Below are 18,480 nucleotides of genomic sequence, written 5' to 3'. Positions count from 1 at the left end.
AGTAAAAAGAAGAGAAAGCGAAGCGGAAAGAGACCAAAAGAAAATAGTCAAGATAAAATTGTAAAAAAAAAAAAAAAACGTTTTCTAAAAACATAAATTACGATTTGACAGAAAGGCTTCGATATCCGTATGAGGGAGAGTGATTAGAATCTACGCTAATTCCGAAGTCAAGTAAGCAATCTCGTCTTTGGAAGCGCCTACTTGACTCCCCAAAGTGCCTTCTCTTCCATTGGGTTGCGAATAACAGTAGACCGGGCAGACGGGGAGATATCGAAACAGCAGACTCCGAAAGCATCATTTGGAAGTGTCACGGGCTCGAGCTGAGTCCTATACATCCAATGACTGCGTTCCATGTTTCGAGAACACTAGAATTTTGGGAAGGCATATAGCCGCCTCTCGAAATACTGCTCTCGGTTGGCAGCTGTGAAAACCCCGCAAAATGGCGGGTTAAAACTGAAACTCCGCGGCACACAATATACATTTGGTTGGATTAGGAGGCAAAAACACACCCAAAAAAGGTGAAGAGCGCAGTGACGTTGCACTTTCGACGATGTTTGATTCAATCTTTAGCGCCTCGCATTGGCCGCGCTCCGACGCTCGCTATCTTATGAAATAACTTGCGCATTCTTTGACGTCAGTTGTTCCACCATTGTGCAGTGGTTCCGACCTTGTAATAATCTGCACGTGAATTTTGAAAGGGGTCTATTAACAGATTTAGCGGGGGAATAAATGAATCATTCTCCATGAACACAGTTTACAATAACGTGTCTGCGCCCTCGCTTGTTCTTTCTAAAGACGAGATCGTCTACTTGACTCCGTAATTAGCGTAGTTTCTAGTCACTCTCCCTCAAACAGCACCTTTCTGTCAAATTAAACTTTACCTTTTTCTTTTGAAGAAAATTACTTGCCATCTTATATTTATACTTTTTTTCTCTCTTCCCGCCTCCATTTTTCTTCGTTTTACTTGCCGCGGATAGAATTGCAAAGAAGGCTTTGAAGTACAGGTGTGCGAATAGTTAAAACTAGAATCGAATTCGAATTGAATACTGTCGGATAGTGGCCAAAAACTCGAATGTCGAATCGAACAAGAATATCAGCAAAGTTTATGGGAATGTTCACCAGAAAAAAAAAAAAAAAAAAAACACACACGACAAAAAATCGATAAAGGTGTTTGGTTTGCAGCAGGGCACGCACGTGGAACGAATAAATACTAGCACAAATAAAAACAGTGTTAATGACCATGCTTAGACGAAAACTAAGACGCAGATCCAGGGTGCCAACGTGCCAGTTTGTTCTCTTCGTTGTAATGAAATGCAGTTCCCTTAGCTCTAAGGGAATGCAGTTCCCTTCGCTCTAACAAAATGTAGTTCTCTTCGCTCTAATGAAATGCAGTTCTCTTCGCTCTAATGAAAGGCAGTTCCCTTCGCTCTAAGGAAATGCAGTTCCTCTCGCTCTAGGGAAATGCAGTTCCCATCGCTCTAATGGCATGCAGTTCAGTTCGCTGTAATGAAATGCAGTTATCTTCGCTCTAATAAAATGCAGTTCCCTTCGCTCTTATAAAATGCAGTTCTTTTCGCTCTAATAAAATTCAGTTCCAGGGAGCAAGCGTGTCAGCGTGTTTTCTAGTGTTCTCTCGTGGTAAGCGATTTTAAGATGTTTTAAGGGACTCGGTTCTAAAAAGTCGCAAAAGTCTCAAGTGTGTGAACGGGCCTCTATAATATCAAATTCCCGATCCAACAAGGCAGTTTTAGGCGGTTGTCGAGGGTGGAGAACGCTTTGGCTAGTCCCCATTCTATAGAGCAGTGGTCTCAAACTTATTTGGTGTGGGGGCCAGAGAGCAAACACCGGAAAGCTTGAAAACCAACGTAAGACCGGGGGGGGGGGGGGGGGGGGGGCTTTACGTTGGTACGTTGGTACGTTGGTTCAAAAGATTTCAAAGAGAAGAGAACTCGTGCTTTATATGCTTTTTGTAAACACTCAGTTTTGCCAGTGACATCTTAAGATCTGATTTGTTTATATGAGACTACTTTGAGCCCTGACCTACAGTGATAACAAGAGCTCTGACCTACAGTGATAACAAGAATTAAAATGACACCGCCACGCCAACGTGCTGGCATTTTTAATAAAACAAGAGAGCGAGTACACTGCCGTTCCAGTTGCTCAGTCACTGGGAATTAACAAAGCTCAACAACTCCCTAAACAAAACAATCAGTTCATTTGACAGTTCTTGGTTTCCTGCCAATTTCGGTTACAACACTGCACAAATACTTGTCTTTTAATGGCTATCTTTTTTTGAAGACGAGAATCCCGAGCTCATCCCCAGCAAATCGGAACATCGACCACATTGCCTCCTCTTGAAGATGTTTTCAAACCAATAAATCACAATAAAATCTACCCGATAAAAGTCAAATAACAGAATGTTCTCTCAGATATATTAAGATCAGTTAGATTTATTACTTCCAGAAAATTTTCATTATCCTATGACGGTTTTTGCAGGTTCATGGAGAAAAAATTCGATTTCCTCAATTGATTCCCATGAAAATCTTCGTTTCGTTTTAGTTCTATCAAATTTATGAAACTACCATTCAGTATTTCATAAAGTTCCCGGAAGGATATATAGCAGGGACTGCACATTATCAAATTTCGTATGCATATCTAACCTGTTACTGAATTTTTCTAGGTTCCCTGAGAGATAATCAATTAAATATTTATCTCTTGCCCTTCAAATGTATCTCTCCTGTAGCATGTGAAATACTGCAGGAAAGAGAACTTTTCATTTTCGAAATTGTATATATGTAAATGGCGTTTTTGCAATTTAATTTATTTTACAATCACTAGCTGGGATTTTAGCAGGTAGGTACTAATGCAGTGCTGAAAGTAAAACAGGCTGGCAAAGCCGAAACAATGCAAACAAGTTTCAGAGCAATAAAACATAATATTTATACTGTAATGGAACTCATTTAGATGGAAGGCATATAATGATAACGATGGCTGCGTGACAACTGGGACTTTTAGCAAACCGTTACCGTGTTCCGCGAACCGCACTACTGGAACATTTGAATCATGCTTTCAAGCACGCGCCCTGAGGTCACGGTACCACCTGGGCGCGCGCTTAAAAGGTAGAGTGTTGAGACTGAACTCCAAGGAGCAAATTATTGGACGAATAACCGACGAACGTCGCCCGACGGCACGCTCGCTTTCCGCGCGACGTAGCAACCACTGTGCTGATTCCTAGCGCAGAACAAACACCGCCGGGCAAAATTCGTCGATTTTTCGCAGCATATTCGTCCCATGGAGTTCATCCTTTACGCAGAACACGGTAGCGGTTTATTAAAAGTTCCTATTATAAAAGCATGCTTCAAAGGCTGCGATAGTGCGGTATGCGGAGCACGGTAACGGTTTGCTTAAAAACCTCACTGATAGTAAGGCTACTCCAGTCGCTTGCTATTCGCGGAAAAAAGAAATACCTACATAAAGCTGTTATGACATCTATTCAAGGTGTTGTGCCACATAACTCACCGGGAACATTGCGAGGTTTGCCCTGGCTGTAGAGATAAGAGGCGCTGAATGTGACTAGTTCGAAAGAATCACGTTCCAAAAAAGCAAACATACGAGTTTTTTGAAAGGGGAGTGCGCCTCAGCCAGGGACCTGCAGCGTGCCACCTATATGGCTTAAAATTATTTAAATATCTATTCAAAGAGGTTTACTACATGATTTGCCGGAAATATTGCGAAATTTGCCCTGGTTGTTGAGATCAAAGGCGCTCAATGTGGCTACTTCCAAGGAATCGCGTTCCAAAAGAGCGCACGCTTGAGTATTTGGGGAAGCGCACCTCGACCAGGAAGCTGTAGCATGCAACCTATATGGCTTAAAATTATTTAAACATCTACTCTAATAGATTTACTACATGATTTGCCGGGAAGGTTGCAAGATACGCCCTGGTTGTTGAGATAAAAGGCTCTGAATGTGACAACTTCGGAAGAATCAAATTCCAAAAGAGCAAACCTACGAGATTTTTGTGGGAGTGCGCATTTGCCAGAAAGCTGCAGCGTGCAACATATATGGCTCACACTTATTTAAGCATATACTCAAAGAGTTGTACAACATAATTCCCAGGGAACTTTGCGAGATTCTCCCTGGTTGTTGAAATACGACGTACTGAATGTTACTACTTCGAAAGAATCACGTTCCAAAAGAGCGAACCCCCAAGTCATTCGGGGAGGTGCGCCTCCACCAGGAACCTGCAGCGTGCAACCCATATCGCTTAAGTTTATTTAAACATCTACTCAAAGAGTTGTACAGCATGATTCCCAGGGAATTTTGCGAGATTCTTCTAGGTTGTTCAAATAAGAGGCGCTGAGTGTGGCTATTTCGAAAGTCACATTCCAAAAAAGCAAACTTACGAGCTTTTTTTTTTTTTTTTTTTTGCGGAGTGGGTCTTTGCCAGGAACCTGCAGCGTGTAACATATCTGACTTAAAATTATCTAATCATCTACACAAACGGTTTTACTAAATGACTCCGCGGGAACTTTGCGAGATTCACCCTAGTTTTTGAGATATAAGGCGCTAAATATGGCTACTTCCAACGAACCCCATTCCAAGAAAAGCAAACCTACAATTTTGTTTTATGTGCGTTTTTTTTTGTTAGGAATTCGCAGGATTCAACGCATGCGGCATACAACGATTGGAGTATGTACCGAAATAGGTGTACTACATTCTTCCGTGGGGAACTTTGCAGGACTCGCCCCGGTTGTTGAGGTAAGAGCTGCTGAAGTAAGCCAGTCCGACAGAATCCTTCTCCGAAAAAGGGAACTGGCGAGATTTTTTAGGAACTACGCTTCCTCTTGGAACCTGCAATGAATCAATGTTTACAGCTTTAACTTTTTAACATACGTAGCCATATTCGAATGGTTGCGCTCTGATTTCCGTAAAGGTGATCAATTAATGCAAGAGGCGATTAACTCAGATCTCTGAACTTCACATGATCTAGCTAGTTACAAGATCCTATCCAAGATAAGCCAAACTTCAAATCGCGGTATAAAGAAAAAAATGGTATTGTGTTTAATTAGCTCCTCTTTGTGATGACTTTCATCTCTAAGCCTCCCATGATTCCCAACACCTTAAGAATTTCTATTACGTTTTATATCAGATAGTTGACAAACTTCTGGTTCTGCGGATAATGCAACAGCACTCCGAGACAAAGAAGGGAATCGTTGCTCCGATTCGTCGGGGAAGCGAGTCTCGCTCAATATTACACATTTCTCTATTCCTCAAACCCTCCCCTCTTACGCTTCCTGGCCAGTCTTTTGTTTTAATAGAAACGTTTTCCTCCCGCTCTTAAAACACATTTTGTTTAAACTTTGCTAGCTTGTTTTGCTACCTTCTTTTACGACATACTATTACTGTGAAAGTTGGCATTAGTATTTCTCATTTCTTTGCGTCCTTTAACTTCCGGCTTTGTGTGGAATTTAAAGGATGATTTAACGGTGCGCCGCCCCCTAAATAAAGAACAACAACAAAAAAATATAAACAAATCGCCATTAGGGAAAGGAAAGCAAAAAAAGAAAGAAAAGAGGATTGCTGTTTGCTTGAAAATAGATTAATAGGGAGGTTAGGGTTTGTCTGCTTGGTCAGACAGAGACCGATAAATGGACAACCTGTCGCAGGGCCTGTTGGGTCTGGCTTTCGGCACCTAACCCATGTAGCACGCTTGCTCGTGTGGCCTTTTTGCATCTCCTCGTTTAAGAGGAAGATTGCAAACCTGCAGCGAAGTCTCCTCGTTCCCTCTCGCGCTCCAGAAACCTCATCGAGAAGAGATCAAATTCCCATTTGTCGCATGAACCTTAGCCGAGCGTCTGCCAGAGTCAGGACGCAGTCAACGAAGCTCCAAACGATCGTTGGGATCCCCGCAACCGGCCACTCTGTCTTCGACATCGTTAAGGCCCCGGCACAGGTTCTCCAAAATAGCTTCGCAAAAACAGAGAAATCGGTGAAGACGAGTTGGCACTAGAAGAGACAAAAACGCAGCGGTGTCCCTTACGTAAAGACCACTGTGCCAGTCTACTTTTAGCAAGGCGCGTGGCGCAACTTTCAAGTTGGCCGCCAAGGGTCTGCCTGCCTAGGGGACTCGGCTCTTTCCATCGTTCAAACTTGTCTTCGCGGTTCTGAGCACTCGCGCGCTCGACAAAAGGTCATCAGAAATGAGCGCCATACGGACAGTGAGAGCGAGATTCGCTGCCGCTGGCCCGATCCCCGATCAAGTCCCTCACCAGTGGCTGGCGCAGCGAGACGCAGCAACCCAAGCATAAGCTATAAGGGGCTGCAGAGACGCCCACGGCGTTAGACCCTAATGGCTTTTAATCCCCCCGGGGCGATATCTGACGAGGAATCGACGAGCGCGAGCCAGCATCACTGGCAACGATTTTTCTTATCTCTCAAAAGTTCCCTTAAATTTTTGACATTGAAACAGAAGCCAAAAAAAACAAAAAAAACACGCGACGTTTTTTTTCTTTTTTTTGATTAGCGAGGTTTGTGTATGAGAAGAAGCTACGTGGGCCAGTGAGGAGGAGCACTCGAAGGGAAGGCGAAAGCGAAGGCCAAAAAGAATATTAAAGAGCCGTAATATATGCAAGACGGGACAGTAACGAGCGAAAGAGAGGGGAGGCGGTTCTTGCACGGGCAACGAAGACCGGTATCACGGCATATGTATGCGGCCCACCCCTCCCGTCTTTCACCGCCCATCCCTTAGACTTTGAAGTTGGCTGAATAATTGGCGTCTAACATGTCAGAACGAATTGAGCCATGAGCGCCGTCATGAGCCACATAAAAAATCACGTTAGAAAGACCGGTAACAGGAGGGGCGAACGGCCTCTGAACGGCCGCCATTTTCTTGTAAGCTGCAACTATTAGCGACGTGCGCGACCAAAAGCGTCGCTGTGGTCGAAGTTCGCGATTGGCCAAACCATAGCTTCTTCTATAATGATCCCGGCGGGGTGGAGGCAAATCCTGCCTACCACGATGAAGCAAATTCTGGCCGTGACATCACGTATAGGAAACCATAAGGGGGCGCCATCGAAACATCGCGGCTCTACTACTTTGTTTCAGCTTAAGTCCAGACGCAGCCGACGCTACGAGCTAATGGGACCAATCAAGCAGTGTCAAAAGCGCAAGTCACTGGGCCTTTCCTATTCGTTATTGGTCCAGCGATGATAGAACACGCAGAGAGACATGACGAACACCAGGATGGTGCGCTCTTGACGCTGTCTGATTTATCCCATCAGCTCGTAGCGTCGACTGTATCTGGACTTAAGGTGAAACGAAGTATCGAGAGCTTCAGTTGAACCAATGAGGTAGAGGGCCTTACAGCGATAAACTGGCAGCTGAAAGTGACTCCCAATGGGCCGCCGCCATGTTGCATATATGTGACCACTCGACACGTGACCTTATAGTTTTACGTCTAGATTTCAACGAAGTACTGCGTACAAATAATTGCTTCTTGATCTTTAGTACCAACGAGATAAGTTCTGTTTCGTTTCTTTTAAGTCCCCCCCCCCCCCCCCCCCCCAAAAAAAAAAAAAAAAAAAAAAAAAGTGCTTTTACCAACAAAACTCGGGCAGCTTCGCAATGCCTCCGCTTGATGCGTCAGACGCGGTGCTGCATTTTGGATTTCTATCGGAGCTAGACCCTAATCTCTGGGAATAACAGTATTGAAAAAAAAAAAAAAAAAAGTTTCTCGTGTCTTTTACAGTGATCGCAATACAAATCTCGGCTCAGATTTGCGTAAAACCTCAGGATTTGGTACGTTCACATGTCTAGTGGTCACAATTGTACAACATGGCGGCAGCCAGGTGGGGGTCACATTTCCCTGTTAAACGGGATACCAGTTTATCGCTGTACGCCCCTCTGCCTCGTTGAGTTCCGCGTATGTAGCGAATTGCGCAGCCAGAGCGAGCTCGTTTTCTGATGCACGATTGCGCGCGCGCTTACAGGGCTCGCAATCCGCAGCGCGTGCTTAGTCTGTTTTACCATCTCCACTAGGTTCTCTGCTAGGAAGGTGCCGATAATACACGTGCATGCATTGTGCTAGCGCTCTCGGCAGAACCGCGGATCTCGTAGCGGGTTGCGGAGAGCATTGCGGCCGTGGGACGTCTGAACTGAAACGATAAAGCGTTGATGGCACAGGCGAGGGTAGTGTAAATTCATTTTTTTTTAATAAACGAGACTGGGTAAAGAACGCGAAGAAATCAAAGTGGAAGACCCAAAGTGAGACGTTGCCTTCTGTCGTCCTTCCTCTGTTTCTTCCAATTTGCTTTACTCACGTTCTTCACCCAGTCTCAGCTTTGTTAAGAAAACGTTAAACGTCAGAAATGGTCTACAACAACTTCCAGTTTGTTGGCTGTACTTCTGATTTGGGAGCAAGATCACTTTGCACGATGAGACTTGTACGAGTAGTTCTTAGCAGATACAAAGTAGCAGCGACTCAAATATGAGAACTAATATATATACTATAGACGTAGCTTGATATATTCTTCAGTTATATAGAAATCCGTCATTTCTCGAAATAGTGTGTTGGGAAGGTTTCGTGTGATTAGCGCTTCATTTGAAGGAATAATCCCGTCGAACGAGCGCTCGCGAAATGGCAGCTCATACGTTTTGTTTTCTTATTCGTCTTTTCAGCGGGGATGTTGAAATAACCCTGGTCCAACTATCGACGAGCAGCTGGCACAAATCAATGAAGTTAGAAGTCGCCAGTACTCTCCGGATGTGCGACAAAACAGGCGCAGGGGTCCCGCTTCGCTGTCGCTCGGACAGTCGCGCGATGAAGCACACCGCATAAAAGCGACGAGCGAGCGACCAAGGCGATGAGCGTCGTTTTCTAGAAATCCAAAACCAAGCGACGCGACAAGCGACAGTGAAACATTTTCGTTGCTCGTAGCCGACTTTCGTCGCTTGTGCCGTCGCTTGACTCGTCGCTCGTCAAATCGCGTATTTTTACTTCGAATTAAGACTTAAAATTTCAATGCGCAAATTAACCAGTAGAGGCCGTATTCGACACAAGTTCCTACTTGATACGTCTAGTCCCTTTTTCTTGAGGGGGATTTCAGAGTTGGGAAATGTAGAGCAGCAAAGTTTGCAGTGAAGCAGAAGTTGCAAGCGCGTGCATTTTGCTTTGCATAAAGCACGCGCTGCACAGATGTCTGCGCTACAGGCAGGTTAAAGCGTCAGGTCGTATGGCTTCATGCGTACCTAACATATAATTTACACGCGCAAGTTTGAAGCACCGCGAGCTCGTGCATACCTGAAGCTAGGCGCTCGCGAAGCTGTCACGTTCACAAGCAATACCACGAGCAACATTATATTTGTATTTGACGCCTTGATTTCTTCAAACTAGCTGAAACTTGAAAACTCTACCTCCAAACGCAACAAAGTGAGATTAAAAACACCCGACTCAAACACCCAAGGTGCGTAGTGTGAGAACGGTTCGTGTTCCGTTTTTGCACTTCAGCAGGGAAACGTTGGCGCGGCTAAGCCGCCGTCAACCGATAACGAGTACATTTCCGAATATGTAACTTAATGCCAGACTTGTCCAGATACCCACTTTGCTTACAGAGGGGTACGCAGCAGTACGTTGGCATCGTGGGCAGGAATTGACTAGCGTCTACGGCCAACGCAGCGTATGCAGCGACGCGCACTATCCTGCAGCATGGCGGCAGCCACTAGTTGCTGTTGCGTACGACAGGTGGCGCTTTTTTCTCTGATGGGTCTATAGAAGGAAAGCTAGGGTCGTTTTCGCGTACAGTAGAAAGAGTGGATGACTGTAAGTCATCCACTCTTTTACGTATGTGGGCTGTGACTTCCGTAAACGGTGAAATAATGTGCACACGTCTCCTAACACATGACTTGAGGCCCTCAATCCACAGTTTCATGCCACATATACACGACGCGAGCAAAAATTGCGAGAAACGCACAAGGTTGAATTAGTGCGCGACCCTCCCTCCTTCACCTAAAAAAAAAGCTGAAACACTTCTTTAAAAGAAAAAAGAAAGAAAAAGAGGTTGATTCTAGTGTAGTTTTATTCTGTGAATCTGAATATCACGTTCGTTTTTCCCAAAGATGTAAATGAACGCGAGACAACGCGAAAAACCTCCGACCAGTTGTTACGTCATAAGAGGAGCTGTGGGCCGCCAAGCGCGTGTCGCTCGTTGGGGGCGGCGCGTGCAATTGTAAGCTTTTCGGGCATACTCCCGCGCACTGGCACCAGTCGTGACGTTTTTTTCTGCCTTTTTTTTTTTTTTAAAGCAAGAGTGCGCGTGCATAGCTTTGATAGGCGCTGAAGATGCGTGTGAGCGGAGATTCCGAAAACTCCTTTTGTGACGTCACACTCTGGGAAGGAGGGCCTTCAGCGGTACTTTGAAAATGATTTTCTGTAGCCTCCATGCACCAAATTAAAGAAATAATCTCACCATTTGACATCCTGTAGGTCAAATGAAGACGATTTAAGTGTTTCATCAAATACCAGAGCGCTTCAGATTCCCTTCAAAGGCTCTTGACGCAATCTGCTTTGCTAAAACGTAAAAAAAATGCCAACATTTTGTTTTCTTTCGAAAAGAATTGCACTTTAAATTTTTCGACTATGTTTTTCTTCAAATATTGAGGGGGAGGGGGAGAGGGGGGGGGGGGGGAGCGGCTGTCGAAGATGAGTGCTGCGGGACTGCGTCGCTCCAGGCCTCATTCGATTGGCTGACCCGAAGGCGCAGATTCCTATTGTACACAAAGTAAGGTAAACACCTCCAAGGCGCGAAAACGCAGACTCACGCGCGGCGGGATCTCCGTTTATGAACGATGGCCCCCGAAACTACAAATGGTACCGAAGTATCCTCGAAATCAAAAACAAAAGCGCCACAACAACGAACCGCTAGCAAAACGAAGTGAAGGATTGAATGCGGGCGAAGAAACGATGACAAACAGTCGATGTAGCATCTGTAAACAATGTGCCAACTATATTTGCGCATCTGGACGCTATGCGGCGAAATACGGAAGGATGAAGTGATCACGGGGGTAAAACATAATAAAATAGGAAAACGCACGCGCACGAACGCACGCACGCACGCACGCACGCACGCACGCACGCACGCACGCACGCGCGGACGCACGCAAGCACGCACGCACGAGCGCGCGCGCGCACACACACACACTTTTTTTTTTAATTTCTTAGGAACCCAGAAGTTTCTGATGAAAAAAAAATAAGGCGTGGAGAGAACACTGGAATGCCTTTACCACTGCACGTACGCGAGACCAAGTCCGTCGCACGAGGCGAGCAGGCCAGCGAGTGGCCAGTCAGGCGCGACAAAGCTCGCGTTTCCCTCCAACAGCGCCGCTAGCCCGGCGGTTCCGCGCGCGCCCTCAGGCGGCGTTCAAGGCCCGGCAAACCATTTTCGTTAATTACGACACCGAAGACCAAATTACACGGGGAATAATTATCCGGGAAACTGCCACCGCCGCAGGGCCACCTCAGCAAAACCCCCGCTCTGAGTTCGAAGGGAAACTTCGGCGTCGACGAAGAGAGAAACGAGCGGCGGCCTGATCACGCCGCCGCTCCTTTCTACCTTTTGTCGCATTTTGGGGAGGGAGAACGCATAAGAGATGCTTATTAACTCGCTAGCCCGAAGCAAAATCAGCGGCCTGAAGGGCAGTTTTGGTAAATGTTCGTTGTGTCCCAGAAAAACATTCCCAAGAAAAGACGCTGCGAATCGCGAAATGCGATGGAACTAACAACTGGCCTAACAGAGATGTGTCAACGTGAAAAATGACCTCCGCAGAGGAACACTCACTTGGCGGGGTCTTCTCTGAATGGCCTCTTCACCTGGAAAATAAAAGTGCGTCTGTTACGATGGACCGTGCTTAGAATCACGCCTGGAGGGAGCAACGAGCAATGAAGGGCGGGGATACGCCCAGTGATACTAATATCTTAAGTCATACATCAACATATATTCTTCGTTGTTATAGAGAATATGAAACGAATTATGTTATTTTGCTAAATACCGTTGAACAAAAATCTGTGAAGTTTATAATATATGAGTGGTGCACTCTTGCGTTCCACGCACTTCAGTTCTAATGTTAGTATATGCCGCACTGCACGATACATTCTTCAGACCCAAACAACTGTGAGATTTACTATTGTGTATACGGGCAAACGCCGTTGTCCGTTTCCGTTAAACACAGTTACAGTTGCGCACACAAGGACAAGGACAGAGAAGAGGAACACGTAAACGACAGACAAGCCCACACTCACAACTCATGTATTAACGAAAGAGGAAAAGAAAGTGGTACAGAACGCGGAATCCGCTCGAGTGTTGTCCACACAGGCACGAGGCACCACAGGCCCGAGGGCTCGAGGGGGACAGGTTTGCGTTACGTTAGGTGTTCCACACTGAGTGCGCATGGAGCCCCAAACTGCTTCTTGAATTGGCGAATGGCGACAACGCAGCTATGCAATATGGAGCACGCAACGTTGACGCAAACGCACAGCGCTTTCGTTTCCTCCAATAGGCTATACTAAAACTCTCTAATAGAGTGGTCGCTAACTTTACAAGGGTTAACATTTCTGGCAAAATGGCCGATATTCACTGGCCGCCGTAGTTGGGTGCACTTCTGGATAGAGCATCATCGATGCAAGCACTGAACTCGCATGGAGCGAATATGCGGCAAATAACCGACGAACTTCGCCCGGCGGCGTTAGCTCATGCCACGTCATTAAAAAGCCGGCTGTTCGCCGCAAATCTAGCTATAGTCGGTTACAAGTCAAGAAGGTAGGAGAAGCTCCTCCCACCAGCGTGATGCGCCCGTTTCAAATTTCTCCGCAGTCAAAAGAAGAGTTCGCTGGAAACGCTCCTTGTTCCGCTTCAATGGATTCCAACTTGCATAGCAACTTGTCTCCGCTCCCACTTTTTAAGAAAGCAGCCTTTGTATCCATCGGGGGGGGGGGGGGGGGGGGGGGGGGGGGGGGGAAGCTAATCCCCGAAAGTCGTATTTGTTTCCGTCGGTGGGGGAAAACTCTAATCTCCCTCTCGTGGGTTCCACAATGCTAAGTCGAAGTCGAAAGATAAAGGAAATATGTACTACAGAAAGGCAAGACCCTCCTCGCGCGTTGGCCGCGACGTCACGGAAACGATGGGACGCTATTGGATGCGGAGGTGGCGGAGGGATATAGGATTCCCTTTGAGGGGCATTTGCCGCTACCTTCTTAACCTGTGACCGACTATAGATGTTGTTCGCCCGGCGAACACCGCTACCGGAAGTGGCCGACGCGCAGCGAAGGACGTGGGCCAATCATGACGTGGTTCGCGGTTTGGCTTGCGCTTGGCTCCGATGCACAGTGTTACGGGCCAAGCATGCTCCCCGATGCATCCGCACCAATCTCTTTCCCGACAAAAACTTAAAGGTTTAATAAGACTCAAAAGTACATTATTATAGAGCACTTGCTCGCTTCGTCGAATTTGTTTAGCGCTTTTAACGAATATAACGTGCTTAAGCAAAGCTTTCTAAATGGTTGGTTTCAGTGGATATTTATTAACTTTCCCCCGTGGCAACACTGAAAGTCGCGCTGTTCGCATCGTCGGCGTTCGCAGCTTGTTCGTCTCATGATGAGTGAATACGCGGCGGCGCGTCGTTGTAGATTTTTGCCACGTGAATTCCGCCGTGAAAGTTAGCTCCATGCAGTCCATCCTTAATTCCTTGCCGAAAACGACAATCTTGAATGTGTGAAGGGCGATTAATAAAGCTTGGACTTGGGTTTGGGCTAGTTGGTTGTACATTTTCAATTTTTAGTCACGCGTTTGTTCTGTAGAACTTCGCAGCGCAGCACGTCTATCAATGTGAAGGGCGCATTGCGAGAGAGCCGTATGGAAGGTCGTTGACGGCCCACGATCAGGAACGTCCAGTAAGTGTGGCCACGGAAAACCACCCAATGACCTAACTCTTTATTGTGGCACAATGTCAGGGTCAAAAGTGGGGAAAGAAGCTCTTGTTTACTTAATGCTTACTATCGGTCGTGTGACACCTCTCTCCTTAAGGAGAGAATTGCCACACGACCGATGAAGGTGAAGACAAAGTTCCATTGAGTATAGTCTATTCGTGACTACACTAGCGGACAAACCTCTGTGGCTATCCAGAAGTGAAGAGTGCGCGTGCACAGCTATGGTCGGCGCCCAAGGTGCGCGAGCGCCCGTCCCATCACTTGGACGGTCACAGAAAGTTGCCCGTGTGTACAACATGATAGCAAGCAGGGGCTGACTCCAGGTCTTGGCTTGTGTGAGCAAGTACGCGCACTTGCAGGCCTGCCGAAGTTCCCTTCACGCGCATGCTGCACGCAAGTCTGCACCGGCATGCGGGTAAAAATTGAGAGAAAGGAGCAGACGATAGCGCACGGGGACAAAACACCGAGCTCTGGCTGGAACGATTAGTGTTTCTCTTTCGATTCTTTCGAACGCGAACGCCGAACGCCAGACGCCGACATTGGGCGCTCGAACGCGTTCGAAGAGTGAATAGAGAAAAACGCAGGTAGGTAGGTAGCTTTGAGTCTACGGGAAGAAAACAACGCCAAACAAGACACAAGAACAAGTATACGAAAGGGACAAACACAGCGCTGACTCACGATTTCGTTTTCTTACCCTTCTTCTTCAAGAAACAGGAGCGATCAAGTGGGGAAAAAAATATATATATATATATATATTCATGGCAGGACACTTCTTCAGTCAGCCATCGGCAAATATAAAAACCAAGTGTAACAGTATATCTAACAAGTAAAAAAAAAATGGGAGTAACTAAAACTCAACTTTCACACGTGCGTTTCCATTCTACGAATGAATTCACTCTTCATTGCACATCGTAACTGACTCTGCACTAACGCAAACATCAGGACCGCATTGCGTTAGTGCAGAGCCAGCTACGATGTGCAGTGAAGAGTTTTAATTCATTCGCAGAATGCGAACGTATGTGTGAGACTTGATGTTTACTTCCTTCAATTTTTAGATTTGTTAGATATTTTGCAAAACTTGCTCTTTTATGTTTTCGAATGGCTGACTGAAAAATTGTCGCGCTATGAATGTATTTTTTGCTTTCTTTTTATATCCTTTATTGCTTCTGTGTATTGAAGAGAAAGAAAACGGAGTCCCGAGTCAGCTCTGTGTTTGCGTCTTCCGTTTACTTGTCCTTGTGTCTTTTTTTTGTTTTTTTGTTTTGTTTTCGCTGTTGTTTTTTGTTATGAGCCGACTAGCTTACCTTCAAACTCTTTTGCATCTCCGCACTAATCCTTCCAATCAGAGCTCGGTTTTCTCGTCTCCTCTCTCGATTTGTACCGGCACAACCAGGCGCTCGTAGCATTCCCTGTGCACAGAGGAGCACATTCGAGCTCCTCGACGCCGCGCGCTTCGGTCGTGGAGCCAGTGACCCGTGGTTTGCTCATTTTCTGGCCTCGGTCTCTCACCCAAGTGCCTCGGGACCTCTGTTCTCGGTTTCCACAAGAGAGGATGCAAAGCGCCCCAACATGTGCCGCAATGACCCGTTCAAAGGGACCCTTCATCAACAAAGGGCCGGCCGCTTGATCAAGCGGCCGAAGCCACGAGAACTACATTAACATGCCCGCCATGAGGCTCGCCTGTAGCAACCGGGACTCGCACAATAATTGTACCGCCAGAGCGGCGGACCACTTCTGGACCTAGCTCCGGCGTTTAGCTGTACGACGCGCCGAAGTGACAAGCTTCGCCACTCGCGCCCGGCCAACGGGCGGAGGCGCCAGCCAGTGTCGTCTGAGCGGGACCGAAGGCCAGGCATGTTTCCTGTTCGGGCGGAAAGCGCACTGTCCATGGCGTCCGCTAAAAGGATTCTGGTGTAGCGGGCTTCCCGCGATAAGGCACTGATTTATCGAGATTCTTTCTGAGCAGAGTCAATGGCACGCCAAGCGCTCATTTGCATCAATCATCGCTTTTCTCTCCTCGGAGGTCTAATCAGAGCGGACCACCGACGGCCGCCGCGGACGCTTCACCGTTATCGTCGTCGTTGGGGCCCCTTTCTGCGCCGCAGTGCCGCCGGATCATCTCGAGCATTATTAGGTATCCCATCCAATTATAATCTCGGTAAGCGAGCAACGGACGCCGTCGCTTGTGTCTGTTCTCTGCGACCCTTCAATCGACTAGTACGGTGTGACACAAAAAAATGGTCTCTGGGCTCCGACCCTCCGGAGCGAGACGGCGCCGCGACCCGCAGCTCGAGCCGAAATCGCCTTTAAGAGCTCTTATCAGTCTCAGTACACACGGACCTCCCCGTTCAGAAGAGCCCTAAAGATCAGCATTCTTTCGGGAGACGAGCAACGTGAAAGTTCGATCACTCACACAGACATTTCGAGTTCCTGCACAGCGCCCGGTTCGCCGTATTTTGAAAACAATCCTGCGCTCTTGCGCGTTTCCTCCCAGGATCGATACGCAATCTCTCGGAACAACGTAGTGTTTCGGATGTTGTATCGCGGCCTTAAAACTCGAAGGGTTTTCTCGGTGCGCCGGAAGAGGGGGAGGCGACTTCAACTTAGCCCGAAACTTCAGGAGAAAAACGCAGACGCCTAAAATACAACCCGATGTGGTGAATTTGTGGCTACACGTGCGTCCGGGGAACAGATTAGAAAGCGAAGGCACGCGGTTCTTTAATTATTACCCGTACATCGATCGTTGCGTCCATACGCACGAGGAGCAATATAAGGTCCTCCGTTTGCGGATGCCGTACACACCTGTTCGCATCTTCTTTGCTCGCAGCTCAATGCTACACGGGTCTAACCCAGATTTTCGCGCCGATCAATTTCGCTTAGGCGTCGTCTGACGGCTGAAACTTGCGAATCCCCCATCGGAAGAAGTGTGTCCGATAACTAAGCATAAAAAACCCGTCGTTCACACACACACTAAAAAAACTAAGCGAAAAAGCATGAAACCTTTTTGCACGAGTACCCGCGAGCCTCTCTCCATGATGATTACGTGGAGCACCGAAGCGCTGTCTCTAAGCTCCCTCACCTAACCGTCTACAAACAAGCGACTGAAAACGGGGCCCTCGGCACGCGCAGCGATCGACTTTTAGAACAGCAGATCGCCGCTCAGTCCCCCTACTCTCCTTTTCCGAACACTAAAGAGGTTTATGCCAAGAACGGTGCCACAAAAGGCTAAAAAAAATGTCCGTGTTTTTTTTTGTTATTTTTTTTAAAAATCGTTTTGTCGCTTCCGTCAATAATCGGCCTTTCCAGATGCAATGGCACCTACTCATAGATGCATGCACCGTTTAGCATAGACAGTCGAGGGGCTCGCTTTCCTCAGGGACGTTACAAATGAGTTCGCCAAAAAAAAAAAAAAAATTCGATACACACGGTCACTAAATGTAATAAGTCACGCTAATAAAAGCCATTAATTAATAATTTTAATGAATTAATTATGAGGAAAAAACAATACGCGCCCCTTGCGTTGCACACCTTGTGTCTCCCGACTTTATCGAGACTACGAGCATGAGCAGGAGTTGAGGGTGAAGCAGCGCGTCCTTTAAAGGAACACTGAAATGAAAGAAAAAGTTTTTAAAGGAAATCGATCAAGTACTTTTTTTTTTAATTTTTCCAAAACTTAATTTTGCGCAATATTTAGGCTGTTAGGCGCAATTTACGTGGAGGTCACGGCACGCTCTAAACCCGGCCCATAGATCTGTGGCCCCGTTCATTACTACTGGATTGGCTTGGCTGCTCGGCTGAAAACGTTAACATTTCCTGGGGCCTTCCTTTCGCGACATCCGGTGCGTCTAGTCTGGCGTCTGACACCGCCTGCGTGTCGTGCGAGCAGACGCGCGACAGCCTCCGACATCGTCTGCTATTTCACCACCGTCTATCATCGACTGCAATGCCCGTGAGGCATGGACACGAAAGCTGCGCGTCGGCGCCCATTTTTGCCTCTGTCCGTCTGCTGCTCCGGCCCGGCTAAAAAAAGACGCAACCATGAAAGCGGCGTTCTAGCGTTTCCTCACGCACAAGACACGGTCCAATACAAGCGTCTGTCATCGTCTATCGATGTGCGGTAATAAGCGACCAAGGACTAAAATAAGTCAATAAAATGAATATGCGGTCTTTCCAGCTTTACTGACCTTGTTACCTTTTTTTCCAGACGGCATCCACAACCAAGGTGGGTGAGCGTCATCACGCACAATTAAAACTCAACGTAAAAATATTCGCTTTCGTATAGGCCAGGTGCACTGCAAAACTCAAGAGCGTATACTTGCTTTTCGTAGCGAAATGACGGGAACATAGACAAACTTGATGCGAGTCGAACGCCCGATTGCCTCCAGCAAATGACTCGCAAATTCTTAACTCTGCGGGTATCTTCTCGGTGTTAACCACGGTTTCAATCACAGCGGTTGCATAATTCACAGAGCAGCAGGGCTGCCTTTACAAGAACAAACGTATT

At 46.9% G+C, this 18,480-nt stretch overlaps 1 protein-coding gene across 2 annotated transcripts in view; it reads right to left on the bottom strand.

Annotated features, from left to right (window-relative positions):
- Nucleotides 1-18,480, bottom strand: part of LOC8053393 (complexin) — a 1,077,036-nt gene that overhangs the window by 655,201 nt on the left and 403,355 nt on the right. For both annotated transcript variants that reach the window (XM_042287376.1, XM_042287377.1), the window contains one exon: nt 11,833-11,864. The gene's annotated coding sequence lies outside the window, so the exon portion shown is untranslated. The remainder of the gene's footprint in view (nt 1-11,832; nt 11,865-18,480) is intronic.

Source organism: Ixodes scapularis, unplaced genomic scaffold (assembly GCF_016920785.2).
Source record: "Ixodes scapularis isolate PalLabHiFi unplaced genomic scaffold, ASM1692078v2 PGA_scaffold9__187_contigs__length_104089568, whole genome shotgun sequence".
Taxonomy (NCBI): domain Eukaryota; kingdom Metazoa; phylum Arthropoda; class Arachnida; order Ixodida; family Ixodidae; genus Ixodes; species Ixodes scapularis.
Note: the sequence above shows the minus strand (reverse complement) of the source record. Positions and strands in the feature narration are given on the sequence as shown.